At 36.3% G+C, this 23,023-nt stretch overlaps 1 protein-coding gene and 1 pseudogene across 2 annotated transcripts in view; one reads left to right on the top strand and one right to left on the bottom strand.

Annotated features, from left to right (window-relative positions):
* ZC3H12B (zinc finger CCCH-type containing 12B) overlaps nt 1-16,856 on the bottom strand; it is a gene marked incomplete at its 3' end in the record, with an annotated part of 347,079 nt that extends 330,223 nt beyond the window's left edge. The window contains exon 1 of the mRNA XM_081125898.1: nt 16,414-16,856. The remainder of the gene's footprint in view (nt 1-16,413) is intronic.
* A 2,412-nt stretch (nt 16,857-19,268) lies between these two features.
* On the top strand, nt 19,269-19,839 carry LOC308551529 (transcription factor BTF3 pseudogene; annotated as a pseudogene). Its single transcript has one exon. The product of its transcript is annotated as a transcription factor BTF3 pseudogene (transcript).
* The last annotated feature ends 3,184 nt before the right edge of the window (nt 19,840-23,023 follow it).

Here is a 23,023-nt window from a genome sequence, read left to right as displayed (position 1 = left end):
AATGTGAACAAACCAATAATGAGGAAGGAGATATTGTGATAAGTTTACACGGTGACAGATGATTACTAGAATTAGTGGGGTGATTACATTGTAAGGTATAAAAATGTTGAATCAGTATATTGTACACCTGGACTAATATAACCAACATAAGACTGTATACCAACTGTACTTAAGTAAAAAATAAGTTTATAAAAGACCTCTCCATATGGAAAGGCACAGGTGAATTCTACTAAATATTTAAAGAAAAATTAACACTAATCTTTCTCAAACTCTTTCAAAAAATTCAAAAGAATGGAACACTTACAAATTTATTTTACAAAGCCAGAATTAACGTTACCAAGGACAGATTAGGACTCTACAAGAAAATAAAATGTATACCCCAGCCGACATGGCTCAGAGGTTGAGCATTGACTTATGATCCAGGACATTGTGGTTGGTTTCCCAGTTAGGGCACATGCCCGGGTTTCAGGCCCAGTCCCCAGTGGGAAGCATGCAAGAGACAGCCTATCAGTGACTCTCTCATTGATGTTTCTCTCTCTCCCTCTCCCTTCCTCTCTTTGAAATCAATAAAAATATATTTTTTAAAAAAGAAAGAAAATGTAGAGCTCAACATCCCTGATAATATAAACATAAAAATTCTCAACAATATATTAGAAAATTGACCTCAACAACACATCAAAAGAATTATAGATCATGATCAAACTGAAAGCTTTAACCCTAACACCAGAAACAAGGCAAGGATGCCCACTCTCACCACTTCTATTCAACATATTACTGAAGATTATTGCTAGGTAGAGCAATTAGGCAAGCAAAAAAATTTAAAAAGGCATCCCAATTAGAACAGAAGTAGTAAAATTATCTGTTCATAAATGGCATGATATTATATCTAGAAAATCTTAAAGATTGCACACACACGCACATGTACAAATACCTGTTAGAACAAATAAATAAATTCAGTACAGTTCAGGGTCAAAAATCAACATAAAAATTCAGTTGTATTTCCATACACCAACAATTTGATAGAAAACTAAGAACACAATCACAACTACAATAGCATCAAAAATAAAATAATTAGGAATAAACTTAATCAAGGAGGCTAAAGACTTGTACATTGAAAACTATAAAACATTTCTGGAAGAAACTTAAGATGACACCAAAAATTGGAAAGACATTCCATGTTCATGTATCAGAATGCTTAATATTGTTTAAATGTTTACACTACCCAAAGCATTATACAGATACAATGCAATCCCTATCAAAATCCCAATGGCATGTTTTACACACACACGCACACACACAAAAAAACCTCCTAAAATTCAAATGGAATCACAAAGGACCCTAAATGTTGACAAAAAGAACAAAGTTGGAGGTCTCATACTTCCTGTTTTTGAAACATATTACAACACTACAGTAATTAAAATAGTATGTTACTAGCATAAAGACATACATATAGACCTATGGAACAGAATAGAGAGCTTAGAAATAAACCCGTGCATATACGGTTAACTGATCTTTGATAAGGTGCCAAGAATACATAACAAGGAAAGGATAGACTCTTCAATAAATGGTGTTGGAAAACTGAATATCCACATGCAAAAGAATAAAATTCGAACCTAACACCATATACAAAAAAAAACCCTCAAAATTGATTAAAGACTTAAACGTGAGACCTGAAACCATAAAACTCCTAGAAAAAAAACATAGAAGAAAAGCTTCATAACATTGGTCTTGGCAATGATTTCTTGGATATGACACCAAAAGTACAGCAACAAAAACAAAAATAGACTAATATGAATATATCAATCTAAAAAGCATCTACACAGAAAACTAAATCATCAACAGAGTAAAAAGGCAACATATGAAATGGGAGAAACTACTTGCAAACCATGTTTCCAATAAAGGATTGATTTCCAAAATATCTAAGGAATTCTTACAACTCAACACTGAAAAATAATAATAACACAATTAAAATACAAGAAAATAACTTGAATAAAAAGTTTCCCAAACAAGACATACAAATGGCTAACAAGCATATGCAAAGATGTTCAATATCACTAATTATCAAGAAAAGTAAACCAAACCCACAAGGAGATATTACCTCACACCAATTAGAATGGCCATTACAAAAAAAAAAAAAAAGGAAAGAAACAGAAAATAAGTGTCAGCAGGAATATTCAGAAACTAGAAACCTTGTGCCATGTTTGGTGAATGTAAAACAGTGCAGCTGTACCCTAGCCAGTTTTGCTCAGTGGGTCGAGCGCTGGCCCACAGACTGAAGGGTCCCAGGGTCCATTCTGGCCAAGGGCACATACCTCAGTTGCAGGCTCAATCCCTATCCCCAGTCAGGGTACATGCAGGAGGCAACTAGTCCATGTGTCCCTCTCACATCAATGTTTCTCTCTCTCTCTTTTTCTCTCCCTTCCACTCTCTCTGAAAAGCAATGAAAAAAATATCCTCAGGTGAGTATTTAAAAAAATGGTGCAGCTGTTATGGAAAACAGAAAGGAGGTTCCTCAAAAACATTTTAAAGTACCATTTAAAAAAAATACCGACAATCCCACTTCTGAGTGTTTATCCAAAAGTACTGAAAATAAGATCTCTAAGAGATATTTGCACTCACATGTATATTGCAGCATTATTTACAATAGCCAAGAGGTGGAAACAACCTATATGTCCATTGACAGATGAGTAGATAAAGAAAATGTGGCAGACTTGACCACTGTGGCTCAGTTGGTTGGAGTGTCGTCCTGTACACCAGAAGGTGGTGGGTTCAATTCCCAGTCAGCACATACCCAGGTTTGATCCCTGGTCAGGGAGCTTTCAGGAGGCAGCTGATAGGTGTTTCTCTCCCACATCGATGTCTGTCTGTCTGTCTCTCCCTTCCTCTCTCTAAAATCAACTTTTAAAATGTGGTAGATATATACAATGGAATATTATTCAGCCTTAAAAAAGAAGGAAATCCTGTTACATACTACAACATGGGTAAGCCTTGAGGGCATTATGCTAAGTGAAATAAGCCAGTAAAACAACAGATACTGCATGATTCACTTATATGAGGTATCTAAAGTATTCAGAATCATAGAGGCAGAAAGTAGAATGGTGGCTGCCAAGGGTTGGGGGCAGGGGAAATAGGGAGTTACTGTTCAATGGGTATAGAGTTTCCGTCACGCAAGATAAAAAAGTTCTAGAGATCTTCTGTATGATGCTTTACTGAACACTTAAAATTTTGCTAAGGGGGTAAAGCTCATGTTAAAAAATGGGAGACATAGCCCTAATATATCAATAATTGTTTTAATATATAAATACTCTGAATGAACCAATTAAAAGACAAAGGTTGGCAAAGTGGATTAAAAATAGGGTCTAGGCACACCCTCCTTGGAACATACCCTTGCCCTTCTCTTGGGCACATACTTTTTGCCTTCTTTTTTCCTAAACTCTAAGGCTCTCCAGGAGATTTGCAACCAGGGGAACAAGGAGCAGCAGCAGAGGATTTTCCTTTTTGCCTCTGTAACTTCCTTTCCTGAGTCCACACAGCTGCTACTATAGCTTGCCCACACTCTACCTCTCAGAGGGCATACTATCTCCTTTCATTCCAATAAATCTTGCCATTATCACTTAAAATTTTAAAAGTGATCTAATATATGCTGTGTAAAAGAAATTCACTTTAAACATAACATGTGTAGGTTATATGTAAATGGATGGAAAAAGATATAACATTGAAACATGAATTTTTAAGAAGCACTTCCACAAAATAAACTTCAGAGCAAAGAAAATGGCTAGGGATAAGATGAACATTATACAACATTCATGAAATAACATAATTATAAAGATAAAGAACATATTAGAGGTCAGGGGCTAGGGAAGGGGGCAAAGAAGGTGAATGAGGCATAATAAAGAGTTAGAATGAGAGAGCCTTGTGATTGATACAGTTAAGTGAGTATCTTGATGTGGTTATTACATGAAGCTACATACATAAGTGCTTATTTATATAAGTGGAGAAATATGAATAAGACCAATGTCAATTTTCCAGATTTTGATATTATAAGAATGCACCATAACGTTGGGGAAGGCCAAGTGAAAGGTACACGTGATCTTCTCATACATTTATTACAACTTCCTATGAATCTAAAATTATTTCAAAAGTTATAAATTTATATGTGTTTATGTATATGAATATAATTCAGATCTATCTATTCAGAATCTACTTTTCACTTCCCCCACTACTATGACCCTAAGTCCAACCAATTTCTTTCACCTAGATTATTGTAGTATCCTCCTAACTGGTCTCCCTGCTTCTTCTCATTCCCTCTTGAAGTTTATTCTCTACACAGCAGCCAGAATATTCTCTTTAGATATAAATAAAATCAAGTTGTTATTCTCTCAACCTTCTAATGGTTTTTCACCACAGAGTAAAATCCAAAACTCCTATTTTGTACAAAAAGCCCTACATGATTTGGCCTCTGAATATGCCTCTGACACTTTCTACCAGTTTCCCTCACTCTCAACATTCTATAGTTACATTGGCCTCCTTGCTTCTTTTTGAACATGCCAAGCAGGTTACCACCACTGGGCCTTTGCACATTCTCTTCTTACAACTTTAAATGCTCTTTCTCTAGATATTCGTATGTCCTGCTGCCTTGCTTAATTCAGGTCTCTGCTCAATGTTACTTCATCAGAGACACCTTCCCTAACCACTGTAATCTAAAATAGCACTACTTGCTATTCTTTATCCTCTCATCTTGGCTTATCAACCTCACATCCTTTACCACTGCCTGGCAATATATATCATATATTACTGGTTTATTCACTACCTGCATCCTCTGGAATGCAAACTCCATGAGTGCAGGAACTGTGTTCTGTTCACCATTGTATACCCAGTGCCTAAAGCAGAGCTGGGTACACAGCATTCAATAAAAAAAATAAAAAAAATAAAAAATGTTAAATGAAAGCATAGATAAAAAGGAGAATAACAGATTTGGTTTACAGTCTAGGTTTCCCAATAAATGTCATATTTATATGATTGTTTCTTTAAGTCTAGCAACATTAAATCATATAGTTCAATCATTTGTTGGCTCTCGAAAATCACCCTTTGTTCTTATATTTCTTTTTTAAAGTTACTTTTGAGTGATGTCAGAGGAATGGTAGCATGAGAGATCCCCTTGGCATTTCCCAATGAAATTTAACCAACTATAATTCAACAAAGAATTCCCTACTTAATACAGAGGCATGCCTGAGAGACCCCACATTGAAACATCTAAAGGTGGGCAACTGGGAATGGGGGTGGGCAAGAAGGGGAAGAAAGCTCTGATGGACCTCAGATGCAGCCCTGCAGCTGGGAGCTTGCTGTGTGGCCAAGAAAAGGGAGGAAGCCTGCGGCAACAGGCTCTTCCTTTGGCCAGGAGGAACAGAGAGCTGTGGGGGTAGTCCAACAGAGCAAGTAGAGATAACAATGACAGAGCCACCAGACAACTGACAGAGCACCAGGTTCTGCCACCCAGCTGTCCACTATCAGGTGGGGGTGTTTCTGACAAAGAAACAGAACCACAGAGCCTGCTGCTTATTGGACTCCCAAACTCACCTCCTGTTTCCCTCGATGTTGGGTCTAGAAACATTTTATCTGTAAACCAAGAACAATTGCAGTGGAAATGCTGTTTCCTTCTGTGACCAACCACTGAGTTTGGTGCTTGGGAAAGGACCCCATGGAGGTCCGGGGTCACCGTTACAATGAGGGCAAAACAAATCACACACCCAAGCAGCACAGTTGTACTGGCTTACAGAAGCCATGGAGATCAAGTCTGAAAGATCACAGGGGTAAAAAAATCTTGCGATTCAGTGCCATCTACTGGAAAATAGTAGAAAGAAGTCTTCAGAGAGCACTGCTATAGAAGGGATATTTATGCGTAGACAAAGGAGAGTAGCAAATACCATGAATAACTATGGTAATGAGGATGATCAGAAAGAAAGTGAAAAATCCCCAGAAAGCAAGCTGTAACACATGGAAATATGTGATATAAATGACAGAGATTTAAAGATTGCAGTTCTGAAAATACTCAATGAGATGCAAGAAAATACAGACAGGCAATTTAGTACGATCAGAAAAAAGTATATATCAATGAACAAAATGAGTACCTTACCAACGAGATTGAAACTTTAATAAAGAACCAATCAGAAATCCTGGAAAGAAGCATGCAATTAAAGAGATTAGGAATGAGCTACTGATGATAAAAAATAGACGGAGGAAAGAATTCGTGATATCTAAGATAAGAATCTAGAAATGATGCAAAGAGAAGAAGAGGGAGACCTAAGAAAAAAGAAAAATGAAAGAGCTCTATGAGAACTATCTAACTCCATAAGAAAAAGCAGTATTGAAATAAAAGGCATTCCTGAAGAAGAAGAGAAGGAGAAGGGAACAGAGAATCTATTCAAACAAACAGTGGATGAAAACTTCCAAAACCTATGGAAAGAATTAGATCCTTGTATCCAAGAAGCAAATAGAACACCTAGTTACCTCAATCAAAGAGGCCCTCTAAAAGGCACATTGTATTAAAACTATCAAAAATTAATGACAAAGAAAAAATTCTCAAAGCAGCCAGGGAAAAGAAAGAGGTGACCTACAAAGGAAAACCCATCAGAACTTCATCTAACTTCTCAGCAGAAATTCTACAAGCCAGAAGAGAGTGGAACCAAATATCCAAAAGTCTGAAAGAGAAAAATTACCAACCATGAATAATATATCCAGCAAAATTATCCTTTAAATATGAAGGAGAAATAAAGATGTTCCCAGACATACAGAAGCTGAGAGATTTTATCACCAGAAAACCTCCACTATAAGAAATACTCAGCAGTTATTCTACCTGAAACAAAGAACATAAGATCACAACATTAAGATCATCAAAAAACTTAAAGCATAAACAGGGGTAATATGTGACTACAAAAACATAAAAAGGGAAGGGGTAAAGGTCTGAACTGGCAAAGGAGGATGAACATTAGATGCACTCAAAAGAGAAAAAAAAAACACACTATTCTATATATGCAACCTTATTTTTTATAAACCTAACGGTAACCACACACACAAATCCCCAAACCAAGACGCATAGATTAAAAAAGAGGACACTAAGGAAAGAAATATGAAACACCACCAAACAAAAACAACAGACAGAAGTACAAAACAAAAGAACCAATTGAGGCACAGAGCTACCAGAAAACAAAAGATAAAGTGGATATAGGAAATCCTCATACATCAATAACTACTCTAAATGTAAATGGTCTGAATTCACCAATAAAGAGGCACAGAGAAGCAGAGTGAATCAAAAAACAAAACCCAACCATATACCGCAGGAGCATATTTAAGCTGCAAACACAAAGGTGGATTCAAAGTAAAAGGGTAGAAAATGATTCTCCAAGCAAATAACATCCACTGAAAAGCAGGTGTAGCCATACTTATATCTGACAAAATAGATTTCAAGACAACAAAGATAACAAGACACAAGATGGACACTTTATAATGATAAAGGGGGCACTGCATCAAGAAAACACAGCACCCTTTAATACATTAACAAATTCAAGAAGATTGAAATCATACCAAGCATACTGTCTGACCACAATGCCTTGAAATTAGAAATCAGCTGTAAAAACAAAGTAAAGAAACCCACAAATATATGGAGATTAAACAACATACTACTTAAAAGTGACTGGGTCAAAGAAGAAATAAGATGAAATCAACAGATATATAGAGGTAAATGAGAATGATAATACAACATATCAAAACTTCTGGGATGCAGCAAAAGCAGTAATCAGGAAGTTTATATCATTACGGGTCTATCTCAAGAAACAAGAGAAATCCCAAGTAAACAACCTAACATCACATCTTAAAGAACTAGGAAAAGAAGAACAAAAGCAACCCAAAGTCAGCAGAAGAAAAGATATCATAAAAATTAGAGCAGAACTGAATGAAATAGAGAACAAAAAGACTACACAAAAAAATAATAAGACAGAGGTTGTTCTTTGAAAAGATTACTCAATTCACTAATCCCTGGCTAGACTCACTAAGGAAAAAAGGGGAAAGAAATGAGAGAGAAGTCACCACAGACATCACAGATACATGAAGGATCATACTAGAATATTATGAAAGACTATATGCCACCAAATTTAATAACTGAGAAGAAATGGATGAGTTCCTAGAAATATATAATCTTCCTAGACTAAATCCGGAAGAATTGACAAATCTAAATAGACAGATCAGCAGCGAGGAAATTTAAACAATCATCAAAAATCTCCCAAAAAATAAAAGTCCAGGACCAGATGGCTTTACCAGTGAATTTTACCAAATGTTCAAAGATTTAAAACCTATCCTTCTCAAACTCTTCCAAAAAACTGAAGAAGAGGCAATACTTCCTAACACATTTTATGAGGCCAGTGTAACCCTGATACCAAAACCTGCCAAGGATAACACAAATAAAGAAAATTACAGACCAATATCTCTGCTGAATACAGATGCAAAAATCCTAAACAGGATACTAGCGTATCGAATACGGCAGTACATCAAAAAAATAATACATCACGATCAAGTGGGATTCCTTCCAGGGGGACAAGAATGGTTCAACAGATGTAAATCAATCAATGTAATGCAACACATTCATAAAAGAATGGATAATAATCATATGATCTTATCAATAGATGCAGGAAAAACAAAATCATTTGATAAGATACAACATCCATTTATGATGAAAACACTCAATAAAATAGGAATAGAAGGAAAGTATCTTAACATAATAAAGGCCACATATGACAAACCCTCAGCTAATATCATACCCAATGGTGAAAAACAAAGCTTTTCCTCTAAGATCAGGAACAAAACAAGGATATACACTTTCATCACTCTTATTCAACATAGTTCTGAAGTCCTAGTCAGAGCAATAAGGCAGGAGAAAGAAATAAAAGGCATCCAAATAGGGAAAGAAGAAGTAAAACGGTCACTTTTTGCGGACAACATGATTCTGTATATAGAAAAACCTAAAGACTCCACCAAAAAACTATTAGGAACAATAAACAAATACAGTAAAGTTGCAGGATACAAAATCAGTGTACAAAAATCCATTGCCTTCCTGTATACTAACAACAAAACTTCAGAAAAAGAAATGAAAAAACAATTCCTTTTGCAATGGCAACCAAAGGAATAAAATACCTAGGAAAAAACTTAACAAAGAATGTGAAAGACCTATATACTGAAAATTACAAAGCATTATTAAAAGAGATTGAGAAAGACGTAACAAAATCGAAAAATACCCCGTGTTCATGGATTGGAAGAATCAACATAGTTATCATGGTCATATTACCCAAAGCAATATACAGATTTAATGCAATCCCCATCAAAATACCAATATCATTTTTTAAAGAAATAGAAAGAGAAATCATCAGACTTGTATAGAACCACAAAAGACCCTGAATAGCCAAAGCAATCCTGAGAAAAAAGAACGAAGCTGGAGGTATCACACTACCTGACTTCAATTTATACTACAGAACTATGATAATCAAAACAGCTTGGTATTGGCACAGAAACAGACACACAGATCACTGGAACAGAACAGAGCCCAGATATAAAACCACATGTATATGGGCAGATAATTTTGGACAAAGCAGACTGAAATACACAATGGAATAAAGATAGTCTCTTCAATAAATGGTGCTGGGAAAACTGGAAAGCCACATGCAAAAGAATCAAACTGGATTACAGTTTGTCCCCATGTACAAAAATTAACTCAAAATGGATAAAAGGCCTAAATTGAGACCCAAAACAATAAGTTATATAAAAGAAAACATAGGTACCAAACTGATGGAGGAGCTTGGTCATAGAGAACATTTTATGAACTTGACCCCAAAGGCAAGGGAAGTAAAGGCAAAAATAAATGAATGGGACTATATCAAACTAAAAAGCTTCTGCATAGCAAAAGGAATTGATAACAAAACAAAGAGGCAGCCAACCAGATGGGAGATATTTGCAAACAGTAGCTCTGACAAAGGTTTAATTTCTAAAATATATAAAGAACTCATAAAACTCAACACCAAACAAACAAACAACCCAATCAAACATTGGGCAGAAGACCTGAACAGACACCTCTCCCAAGAAGACATGCAAACAGCCAATAGATATATGAAAAAATGTTCAACTTCACTAGCAATAAGAGAAATGAAAATCAAAACTACAATGTGAAACTACCTCACATCTGTTAGAGTGGCTATTGTCAACAAGAAAAGTAGTAACAAGTGTTGGAGAGGTTATAGAGAAAGGGGAACCCTCATTTACTGCTGGTGGGTATGTAGAGTGGTACAACCACTATGGAAATCAGTCTGGCAGCCAACTAAAATGAAAAATTCAAAAAATTTCCACTAAAAAAATTAAGAATAGAACTACCATATGACCCAGCAATCCTTCTCCTGGGCATATACCGGAAAAACTCAAAAACATGTATTTGCAAAGATATATGCACCTCTATGTTCATTACGGCATTATTCACGGTGGCCAAGACATGGAAACAACCAAAGTGTCTTGTGATAGAGGACTGGATAAAGAAGATGTGTTACATATATACAATGGAATACTACTCAGCCGTAAGAAAGAATGAAATACTGCCATTTGCAACCACATGGATGGACCTTGAGGATATTATGCTAAGTGAAATAAGTCAGTAAAAAAGCTAAGAACCATATGATTTCACTCATATGTCAAGATATAAAACTGAAACTCATGGACATGAACAGCAGTGTGGTGGTTGCCAGAAGGAAGGAGGTGGGGGGTAAAGGGGGTCTTAATACATGGTGACGGGAAAAGATATGGCTTGTGCAGTGGACACACAGAGCAATATACAGATCTTGTAACATAGAAACCCACACCTGAAACCTATATATTCATATTGACCATTGTCACACCAAAAAATTTAATTTAAAAAATAAATTTAAAAAACCTAGATGCTTCCTAGCTTCATCCCTCCTAGCACTTATTTTAATTCAATATTAGTGCTTTTATAGTCAGTAAAGAAGCTCTGCTATTCCTAACCTGGGGTAGGACTCTGGTTGCTCCTCTCATGGAGTATAATCTATCAGCAGCATGGGGTAGACATCCTACTGAAGGTATTTTTAGCATAAATATTATAACCAGGCAATAACAAATTTTTGATTAGTAGGGTTTGAATTAAGGAACTTTTATTGTACTGTAATTTGGGTACCACTGATTCAGAATTTGTGATAATTCACTAAGGGCATTAAATGAAATTGCCCTTAGTATTATTTAGGAACAAAGTGCTTGCTAAGAGAAGATACTGAAAGTACTTAAAATAAAAACATGCTTCCAAGCACCTTTAAATAGTTTAGAAATATTTTTTTTTACATATAATTCATTGATATACTAACTACAAATCATTCTCATCTGTTTATTAAACCAAGATTCCTAAGGGTAATACTTCATTACCTTAGTTTTGGTTACTCCATGTACAAGAAATCCATGAGAACTGCAGTTCATAAAAAATATTCTAAAATCAAAAACTTCAACCATTTTAGAACTATTCTACCAAAGGTATTGTAAATTAAGAAAAAATTAAAACAAAATCTAATACCTATTTTTCTTATACCCCTACTGTTTCTCTTCTTCTATGGAATTACAGTTATCCATACCAATTTGGCAGTAATACAGTCCATTAAGTCTACTGATAATGAGCAAATACAACCCAGTTAATGATATCCTTGAAAGTACACAGGAAGATAAACAAGATAAGCATCTGTGTGCACGTAGAGATTAAACTAAAACTCAGCAAGAACAAGTAAATGAATTAGTGTATAATATATGCCCATATTAAAGATGATATTTAAGGGCAAGGAACAACTAATAAGTAATGAGACTGGCTTATGTATAACCTGTGGAATCAAATTTATTACGTACATGACACTTCATATGTCAGCTAGTTTTCAATTCGAAAGATAAACATAGTTCCAGGTGGAGGATAAGAAATGTCACAGAAGCTAAAAAGAATGTTTTGAATTCCTCAGTTGAAAGATGTTGTATAAACATAAAGTATACCAATAAGGCAGAATGGAAAAAATAGAGAAGATATACCTTTTTTATTCTATAATGAAAAAAACTAAGTATAAGTATATAAAGTTTATATGGCAAAAAGTAATGAAGAACTCTGAATTGCTCTGAATGAAAGGAACACTACTTTTCTTTGAAAAGTACCTAACTTTTGACATTGTATTTTCTACAATAAAGAAAATAATTATTTTTGAAGTAAAAATCTAATGATTCAAAAATTGCCTGAGTTGGACACAGAACTTGGGTTAGTCTTCTTGTTGCTATTTCCAGTCAAATCACCCAGTTTCAAATGCAGTTTGATATGGATCCAGCTTTTTAGGCTATGGCAGAAAATCTTTCCTGAATAACTTTTTAAAATATAAATCTATTTTGTAAAACTCACTTAGGGACCACAAAAAGTGCTCAGAAGTAACAGTAAGAACAAATCAATGGCCACAGTTCTAGGAGATGTGGAAATGAGATACAGAAAGTGAACATAATAATGAACTATGTAATTCAGGGCTGTGAAAGGCAATGGATAGTAATATTTAATGTAGAATGGTTTGATGAAGATTGTCAGAAAATGTGTGTTTTCCTCATTATTAATGTCAAAATTCAATTTCAAGTTTTCAGTTAATATTTACTGTATTTTAAAAATTGCTATAACAAGCTTCTATCTCAGGAACAAAATCTCACTATCAAATCCCTGAAGTGCATTTGTCATTAGGAAAATAAGAATGAATCAGATCACAGGGAAACTTTTGGGTGCCAACAGTCCAAAGAAAGTTAACAATTCATAATATAAGATGACATTAAGAGAATAATAATTTTGTGTGAATCTGTTCTTATGAATATTAGTTTATAACTTATATATGAAGGTTTTGTTTTGTTTTATTTTGTTTGTAGGTACTAAACTTTAAGGAATTCTCCTCCCCACTTTTATTCCTACATTGAATTGGCTGTGGGTATTTTCCACTTAATGAAAAAGGTTATGTTCTAGGAAAATACACTCCGAAAAGAATTGTTGGATCAAAGCCATTTTCCCCATAAACTTCCATAATAAAATTTAGAGATGTGCTTAGCTGGGAAATTTTTCAATTCATTGACATAATAAAGGTGATATTTAAGAATATGATAACATGTTTAAAACTACACATTTAAAGAAAATTATAACTTATAGACACATCATTGATATTCAGTGTAAAGCTGCTCTACATCCAGACTAATATGGTAAAAATATTTTAGAGTTATCTATTATATAGTAACAGAAACTGACAATCCCTTACCCTATTTCACATGCTGCCACCACTGAAATTTATCAATTTACTTAAGATGGGTACCTGTCTTAAACCATTATAGAACTTAGAAGTTGACATAAGGTAATTTTCATTTTCTCAGCAGTTTGCCCATTATTTGAATTCACCAGTGTTCTTTTCTGTGAATTAAATCAATATTTCTTTATATTTGTAATTCTAATATGTGAATTTCTGTTGGGGGTCACACCCCTCTTTTGATGTAATAATTATAGTATATTTTCTTATTTTTTTTTCTATATACAAACATCAAGTTACAATGTTTGAATAAAACCCAGAAGACTATTGGTCATGTAACTAATTCTCAACTCAACAAAAATATTATTAGAAAAACAGTAAAATAAGTTTTACAGAGGTCTGTAATTACAGATTAAACATGAATGTTAGTTGCCAATTATTAACATATGCATTATTAATAACATTACTAACACTTTGACACACATCAATGTGCAGGACTCTGATATACCTCCTTTGTTTTTAGAAAATAATAAAAATAGTAGTACTAATCAGTAGCATTAAAACTAAGTTATATTCTTTAATGGACCAAAATTCATGTTGCTCATAGAATTTCCCTAATTTACTTTATCAAGAAATATTCTTTGAAGCATATCAGTAATCTAAAGTTGTACTAATCAGATCAGTCTTGTACAAAACACTTAGATTATAACTGTCTCAGAAGACAGTGAAAAAAATGAACAGGTTATAAAAATATATGAACTTAATGCTTTATATCTCTTTAGAAAATATTCTCATCTGCCTCAAGAAATAGGACGATGATTTTAAATCTGACTTCTATAATATGTACATTTGAAAAGTTATTTAGTTTAATATGTAATTTATCATATTAGTTTAATATGTAATTTATCATAAAAAACTATGCCCACTAAAAGGAGTTCCTTGTCACTGACATTCCTTTCACTCTTTACGTGTATCCAGGACAGTAATAATCACAAAAACTAGAAAATCAAGTGCCTTAGTTCATTCCATGCTGAACTCCCTTCTTCCAACAAAGTCTAGACTTCTATCAAAAGCTGAATCAAGTCTGACTTTCTCTACAAAGACTTTTCAGACAACCACCAGCCTTCAAAGATATTTTACTCTTAATTATTTTAGCTCTAATTCTGTACTACTCTATGTTTCAGTTTTTGACCATGATGTCTCATATATGCATTTTTTTCCTCCAATGGGTAAGCAATTTAACTCCTGGGACTTGTCTCTGTTCTACTCTTCATAGGACCAAGTATAGTAATGGGCACTTGGTGAAGATAGAAAGTAAAAGCATGTTGAATCAATTAAAAAAAAAAAGACTAACTCATCCCAGAGTTTACTGGTCAAGTGCTTTGATTGCACTTGCAAAAATAACTATTAATATTATCTTATAATGTGGTTATGACACTCTAGGTAAATGTGCTTAAGTATGTGGCACCTGCACGGCCATACTCATTACAACAGAATTCTAAATTGGATCCAAATTATTTCCTGGTTCTAAAAGTATGTGAAAATAAACAGCAAATACCCAAATGGTATGCTATTATTTCAAATAATTCAGATTTGAATTCAACAGCTTTTCCAAAACAAAACAAAAAATCCTTAACTTTGGAAATCTAGCAAGTAGATTCACGTCAGTTTGCCAGTTCACAAAACAATACTTGCTGAGGTCCAAGATTATTTTGCAGTGATACCAGAGTTATATTGTGCTTTAAACCATATCTAAGAGAACCTCAAACATCATGAAAACTGCCCAAACAAAACATTTTACCCAAAACTATCAGGGAGTTGTCAGTCTTGACTTATTTACTAGATAAAGTTATCTAATCACAAATGACATCTATATCCTTTTTAAAAATCTTTAGTTTAAAAGCATTCACCCAAAACTAAATTTAGCTTTTCCATTATTGCACTTCTTTCCTTTTCTTTAATAAAAAAACCTGAAATGGCTTAAAAACCAGTACAAAGGAAAGAAAGTCAAGTAAAATAAGGAACTCATCTTTCAATGTCTGTTCACAGAAATACCTTACTATCAAAATTACTAATTAATCTAAATTCAGTCCACTTTTGAAAGGGATCAACTGTGAACTGTAAGTTTTTCAACCACTGCTTTATTAAAACAACTTCACTCCTCAAAGATAATATTGCTAATTTTCAAAAAGCGCCTTACAACTTTAGATATTCAACTAATTTCCCTGTCCAAAATATCACTTCAGGTCCCTCATGCCAATGTTTTTTGGAAGCAAATATTCTCAACTGCAGGCTACCCCAGTAAGAACAGATAGATCATAACACATCCTCACTTTTATTAGGTACATTTTAGGTTTCATTATGTTTATTTAAAAAGAGGTATCATTCTGGGTGAAGAGTAGTTAGTTCGTAAAATCTGTTTTCCCTGTTACCAATCAGCCACTCTTTGTCTACAAGTTTGATGCCAATTTGGAAGTCAAGTGGAGTGTTTGCTAGTTTGTTTTATTATTTTTATTATTATTATCAATATCATTATTATTTAATATAAATACTGTCTTCCTAATTCTTATATGTCAGGCGTCAGAAGCCAGGCACAGGGCTTTCAGCTCTTGGCACACAAGTAGCAAGAAAACTTAAAGTAAGGGGCCACACCAGCTGCCGGCTCAAGCCTTGAGGCATGGAGCAACAGCAGCCTGAGAATCCACTCTTGAGAAGCCTGTGGTCAGACCGAGCCTCCTCAGAGCAAGAGCGAGGGAAAAGGGGTGAGCTCGGCACTGGGAAAGTCTTTCCTCGAATCAGGGACCAGGCTACAGGATTGTATGTAGAATTATCAGCATCTATGGCATCTAAGAAACAGAGCCAGGCCTTACGCACCGACCCGCATTCCTGGGCGCCGGGGTTGAGACCAGAGAGCGTTGGTTTTGAGAAGGAAAACTACCTCAAAGGGAATTGGGAGCCGCGAACAGATGTAGGAGACACGTCTGAAGCTTCTGCAGGAAAAAGCAGCGCTTTGGTGGCCTCCCAGGGCCCCGGAGGTCGGAAACGTGCTCCAGCACCAGGCGAGCGCGGTGCCACTACTCACCCCTACTCTCCTATGGTCCCGTCGTGGCCCTCCTCGACTCAGCCCCTGCAGGGGGAGCACCTCCCCTGCCCGCTGCGAGAAGAGGCTGCGGTGCAGGTGTCCGTGAGGGCGGGCCAGAGAAGCACCCCAAGAGGAGCTGGGTGCAAGGGAGGCAGTCTGGTGCCTTGCGCTCCCTAGCGCCGCCAACTTCGCCACCAGCGATGTGGAAGGGTGAGGGGAGGCAAAGAGGGGAGGCCGTCGCCCAGTGGCCCGGACTCTCCCGGAGTACTAGGCCAGATCTCAAGCGGGACCGCCGCCCTTGGTCCCCTCAGCGACAGGACCCCCAGGCTTGATTCCAGTCCCTCAGCCCCCGAGGCCACAGAGCAGAAGCGGCTCTCTCTCGGGCCGTGGTCGCAGCTGCATCCTCGTGCTCCTCCTCCTCTGGCTTCGCTGCCTACACACACAGCCCCAGCGCGTCGCCTAGCAACCGCGCGCATGCGCCCCACCCCCGCCGGCCGCTGCCACAGTTGGCGCTGCTATAGGAGCTCAATCCTCCACCTAAGAAGGAGAGCGAAAGCCCCCTTCCTAGAGCCTGGATGGAACTTTGCCAAGGTAGGGGTGAGTTGGGGAGAGGTATAGGACGCTTTTTGATCAAAACAGGCTATAGAACTTAGATAGGATCTTCTCCTGAGGCGTCGACAGGCACCTCAGTGGTACAGAGCGACAGTCCCAACAATCTCAACGTATTGTTTAGTCTTTCCTACTCCACTCCAATACATTTTTCACTAGGACTTCCAGAGGAATGCTCTAAATAACTTCTCTAACCATGTCACTCATTTGCATAACTCATATGGTCAAGGAATAGCCCACTTAACAGGGCCTAACAGTTCTTGACTACTACAACAGCATCCTCAATGGTCTCCCTGCCTTTAGACTTGTCTCCCTGCAATCTGTTCTCATACTTCACCACAGTGATCTTTGTGAAACATAAATCTCCTAGTCTCACTTCCTTCTGGTTTAGAGAATGGGCTTTTGAGTTAGAGCCAATATTGAATTTCTGCCCCACCACCGAGTAGTTATGTTTCCTTGAGCTAGGATGCTTAACGTCTATTAATCTGTTTCATCTGTTAAATGGGAATAATTATAGTGCCTATAAAATAATTATGAGAATTAAATTAAAAAGTGCACTTAAGCCCGGCTTGGCGTGGCTCAGCGGTTGAGTGTCGACCTAGGATACAGGCGATCGGAGTTCAATTCCCTGTCAGAGCACATGCCCAGGTTGCGTGCAGGAGGCAGCTGATCAATGACTCTCTCATCACTAATGTTTCTATTTCTCTCTCTCCCTCTCCTTTCCTCTCTCTGAAATCTATTAATAAAGATATATTTTTAAAAAGTGCACTTAACAAACATAACTTACTCTGGCACAAAGTAAGCACTCAGTAAAAATTAGAGGTGTTTTTCAGTAGACCTCATTGCTTACAATAAGGGATAAAGTACAAACTCCCTAGCTTAGCATTAGAGGTCCTCTAAGATCTTGCCTCTATTTATCTAGCCCTACCTCCTTTACACCCTCACTTGGGCACCCAGCCACAGACCAGTCTTTGCAGTTTTTGAAAGAAATCTATAAAGTACTTAGATATATTTCCCCAAGGTTCATCTGCGGGGGAAAATCTATGTAAAGTATCCAATGATCCTTCCCAAACTACATATGTTAATTTTAAAATGTTCACACTGAGAAATTACATGTAGGTATTAACTGTTCACAATCTGGGAGTTTATTTACTTGATCTTTTTTGAAATTAAGCTTAGAGTTTCTGTAATGTGTAATGATAAAAATGACAGCAATTTTTAACTTAATATAATGCACAAACATATTTACAAACATCATGTGCCCTGTTAGATTTTTATTTAATAAAAGGTTTAAACATTTTAAGAAGTGGAAACATAGCTGTACCATGTGTAAAAAAATCTGAGAAGCCCAAGAACAATTGCTAATGAAACATTAACAGAGAGATCAAATGGAATATAAGACTAAAATAAAATTGTATGAAAACTAGACAGCCAGAAAATATTGAAGAAAGAGAAGAACAATTGAAAGGATGAAAATAATTAATCACTCTGAGTCTAATTAAATAGAAGTACCAAAGGGAAATAATCAGCAAACTGTAATCAACAGGGAGGATTATCACATAGGGAATATGTATTGCAACTGTGAATATGGCAGTGAGTTTGAATAGAGTTCTCACACAGATTATGCCTTTTCTTCCATATGATACAAACATACCTTTCAGGTTCAAAGGATGACAATTCTTTAGTGTTCAACCTTTTTCAAGGACCATCAAGGACTCACGGGGACAGGGCTATATAAAATCTACACTCTACATTTATTGAACACATCACATTCTATAGCAGATATCTGTTATGTCTACAAAAAAACAAAGAAATAAATATTTAAATTTTACTAGTCACCTTAATTCTTCCATATTTGTTTCTAGATGCAGAACTGTGTCACTGCTGCACTTAAACTCCTTCAATATTTTTCCTGGTGTTTCAATATAAAATCTGAGCTCTTTTGCACACATCAGCCTACCTGCCTCTACGTTGGTGAAGTATAAGCTACTATCAGCAAAGAGAGACCTATCCACAGCAATATAGAATGAAATAAAACATTTATTATGGAGTAAGCACAACATAGTACATGCATATAGATAGCCCTCAAGAGACTGCAAAGTCAGGATAAAATGTCACACAACTTTTATTGTAAAGCAAATTCAAAGTTCACTTGGGAATTGAGATAGTTATTTGTTTAGTTAATTGGCTTCCTCCAAAGGGATAAAACCCCCCTCTTACTGCCATCTTGTGTCCTTACATGTGTGAGCTTATTCTCAGCTGGTCTGCCCAAGACCCCCTGAGTGCCAACCTTATTCCACCTCACTGCCCTGTTTCTTCTCCAACAAGATGAAAGAAACTATCCTGAACCAGGAGAAGTTCGTCAAACTGCAGGCACAAGTGTGCATTGGTGGGAAAGGAACCTCTCCTAGAAAGAAGAATATGGTTCACAGAACAGCTACAACACATGATAAAAACTTCAGTTCTCCTTAAAGAAGTTAGGGGTAAACAATATTTCTGGTATTGAAGAGGTAAATATGTTCACAAACCAAGGAACAGTGTTCCCTTTTACCAACACTAACATTCAGGCACCTCTGGCAGCAAACACTTTCTCCATTACGGATCATGCCTAGACACAGCAGCTGGCAGAAATGCTAGTACCCAGCATCTCAGACCAGTATGGGGCAGAGTCTGACAAGTTTAAGGAGGCTGGCTGAAGCTCTGCCCAAACAATCTGTGGATGAAAAAGCACCATTTGCTATTGGAGAAGATGATGATGATGAAGTTCCAGATCTTGTAGAGAATTTTGGTGAGGATTCCAAGAATGAAGCAAACTGAATTCAGTCAACTTCTGAAGAAGATTGACTTGAAGAAGTTACTGGGAGCTGCTATTTTATATTATGACTGCTTTTTCACATTTTGTTTATGGATCTGATAAAATCTAGATCTCTAATTCTCTTAAGCCCAAGCCCCTTGAACACTGCAGCTCTTTTCAGTTTTTGCTTATACACAAATCATTCTTTGCAGCTTATTAAGCTGAAGAAGCCTGGGAATAAAGTTTGAAACAAAGGTTCATAAAGTTCTTTGCCTAGCAAAAAATAAAAAATAAAAAGGAATAAAATTCTTTTCTCCCCAAAAGACACCTTAAATCTTCTTGAAAGACAAAAGGTTATACCTGGAGATGGGCTCTCACATTAAGATATAGATATATACTTACATATTAAGGGAGAATATGGCTCATGACCTTGGAAACGTCGATATTATGAAACCAGACATTCAGTCCTTTTAGTCCCTGAAGAGATTTATGTACATTCCAAAATTTAAGAAAGGATTTGGGCCTACTTTATCTCCCAAAAAGACACTCTAAGAAGTGAAAGAGAGGAAAATAGTCTCTTCTTTACTCACTTACATTTACACTTACAGTTTAGTGAGTTCTTCAAAAACAAAACTCTGTGGAGGAATAGTAGATGGTACCTTGTAGATAATGAGATCTTTCTTAAATAAGTAAGAAAGTAGTAGAAGACTTTGGCATTGCTCTGAGTATTGACAGATGAGTAAGTGTTGTCCAGAAAAAGATAAGAATATTTATGCAAAAGAAAAAGTATGTTCAAAGGTACAGAAAGTGTGAAAGTTGATGGTATATTTAGTGAAAGTAGAAATGTTTGACTTATACATCCTATATTTGTATTTAGGGGCTGTGCATCATAAAAGTGTAATGGAATTGAGTACAGAGAAGTAGTTTGGAGAGAAGTTGTGAAATGCCCTAAATTCCATCCCAAAGAGTTTGAGGAAAGTCTATCTATATATAACGTCTAAAACAAGGCAACATACTAATACTTGGGTTTTTTTTTAATTAATTTTTAAATCTTATTTTTGTTTAAAATATTAAAGATGTCCCTTTTTCTCCCCAATGACCTCTTCCACCCTGTCCCATCCCCCTCCCCAGTCCCTCTCCCCACCATTGTCCCTGTCCTTGGGATGTGCATATATGCATGTAAATTCTTTGGTTACTCTCTCCGCCTCCACCAACTTGCCCTCCTTCATCCTTCTGACATTTGCAAGTCTGATCTGTGCTTCCATGTCATTGAATCTATTCTGTTCATCAGTATATTAAGCTCCTTCGATTCCACGTATAAGCGAGATCATGTGATGTTTGTCTCTCTCTGCCTGGATTATTTCACTTAGCATAATTTTCTCCAGGTCCATGGTGTAAATGTCCCACAGCTTTTTTATCCTCTCATCTACTGATGGGCACTTGAGCTGTTTCCAGATCTTAGCTATTGTAAACTGTGCTGCTATGAACATAGGGGTACATATATTCTTTCTGATTAATGTTTCAGGATTCTTAGGATGCATTCCTAGGAGTGGAATCACTGGGTCAAAAGGCAGCTACATTTTCAATTTTTTGAGGAACCTCCATACTGTTTTCCATAGTGGTTGCAACAGTCTGCATTCCCACCAGCAGTGAACTAGGGTTCCCCTTTCTCCACATCCGCGACAGCACATGTCGTTTGTTGATTTTTTGATGGAAGCCATTCTTACAGGTGTGAAGTGATACCTCACTCTGGTTTAAATTTGCATCTCTCTGATGATTAGTGACGTTGAGCATTTTCTCATGTGTCTCTCGGCCATCTGTATGTCCTCTTTGGAGAAGTGTCTATTCAGGTCCTTTGCCCATTTCTTAATTGGGTTGTTTGTCTTCCTCTTGCTGAGTAATATGAGTTCTTTGTACACTTTGGAAATTACCTCCTTATCAGATACATCCTCAGTAAATATGTTTTCCCAGACCGTGGATTTCCTTTGTATTTTGAGGCTGTTTTCTTTTGCTGTGCAGAAGCTTTTTAGTTTGATGTAGTCCCATATGTTTATTTTTTCTTTTGTTTCTCTTGCCCTAGGAGATGTACCAGTGAAAATTCCACTACGTGGGATGTCTGTGACTTTACTGCCTATGTTTTCTTCCAGGATTTTTATGGTTTCATGACTTACACGCAAGTCTTTTATCCCTTTTGAGTTTATTTTTGTGTATGGTTTAAGTTGGTGGTCTAGTTTCATTTTTTGGCATGTATCTGTCCAGTTATCCCAGCACCACTTATTGAAAGTACTGTCTTTACTCCAATTGATACTCTTGCCTCCTTTGTCAAATAATAACTGACCATAATGGCCTGGGTCTATTTCTGGGGTTTCTGTTCTGTTCCATTGATCTATACGCCTGTTGTTCTACCAATACCAGGCCGTTTTGATTACAGTGGCTTTGTAACACAGTTTGAAATCTGGTAATGTGATCCCACCCACTCTGTTCTGTTTTCTCAAGATGGCTGCAGCTATTCAGGGTCTTTTTTGGTTCTATATAAATTTTTGAAATGTTTGTACTGCTTCAATTTCATTATTTGTTATCGGCCTATTCAAGTTTTCTGGCTCTTCTTGATTCAGCTTTGGAAAGTTGTATGCTTCTATGAATTTGTCCATTTCCCCCATGTTGTCCAATTTGTTGGCATATAGTTGCTCATAATATTTTCTTACAATCCGTTGTATATCTGTTGGGTCAGTTGTTATATCACCTCTTTCATTTCTGATTTTATTTATATGGGTCCTCTCTATTTGTTTCTTAGTAAGTCTGGCTAAAGGTGCATCAATCTTATTTATCTTTTCAAAGAACCAGCTCTTGGCTTCATTGATTTTTTATAGTGTATTTTTAGTCTCTATGTCATTAATTTCTGCTCTGATTTTAATTATTTCCTTCCTTCTACTTCCTTGGGGCTTTTCTTGTTGTTCTTGTTTCATTATAGTTTTTTCTTGTTTCTTGAGATAGGCCTGTAATGCTATGAATTTTCCTCTCAGGACTGCTTTTGCCGTGTCCCATAGATTTGCGGTTGTTGTCTGTTCATTTTCGTTACTTTCCATGAAGTGTTTGATTTCTTCCTTGATCTCATTGGTAACCCATTCATTGTTTAATAACATGCTATTTAGCCTCCATGTGTCTGAATATTTTTGAGTTTATTTATCATGGTTGATTTCTAGTTTC

Source organism: Miniopterus schreibersii (genome assembly GCF_964146895.1).
Source record: "Miniopterus schreibersii genome assembly, chromosome: X".
In the NCBI taxonomy this organism is placed as follows: Eukaryota; Metazoa; Chordata; class Mammalia; order Chiroptera; family Miniopteridae; genus Miniopterus; species Miniopterus schreibersii.
This window is presented reverse-complemented; position numbering and strand designations above follow the sequence as displayed.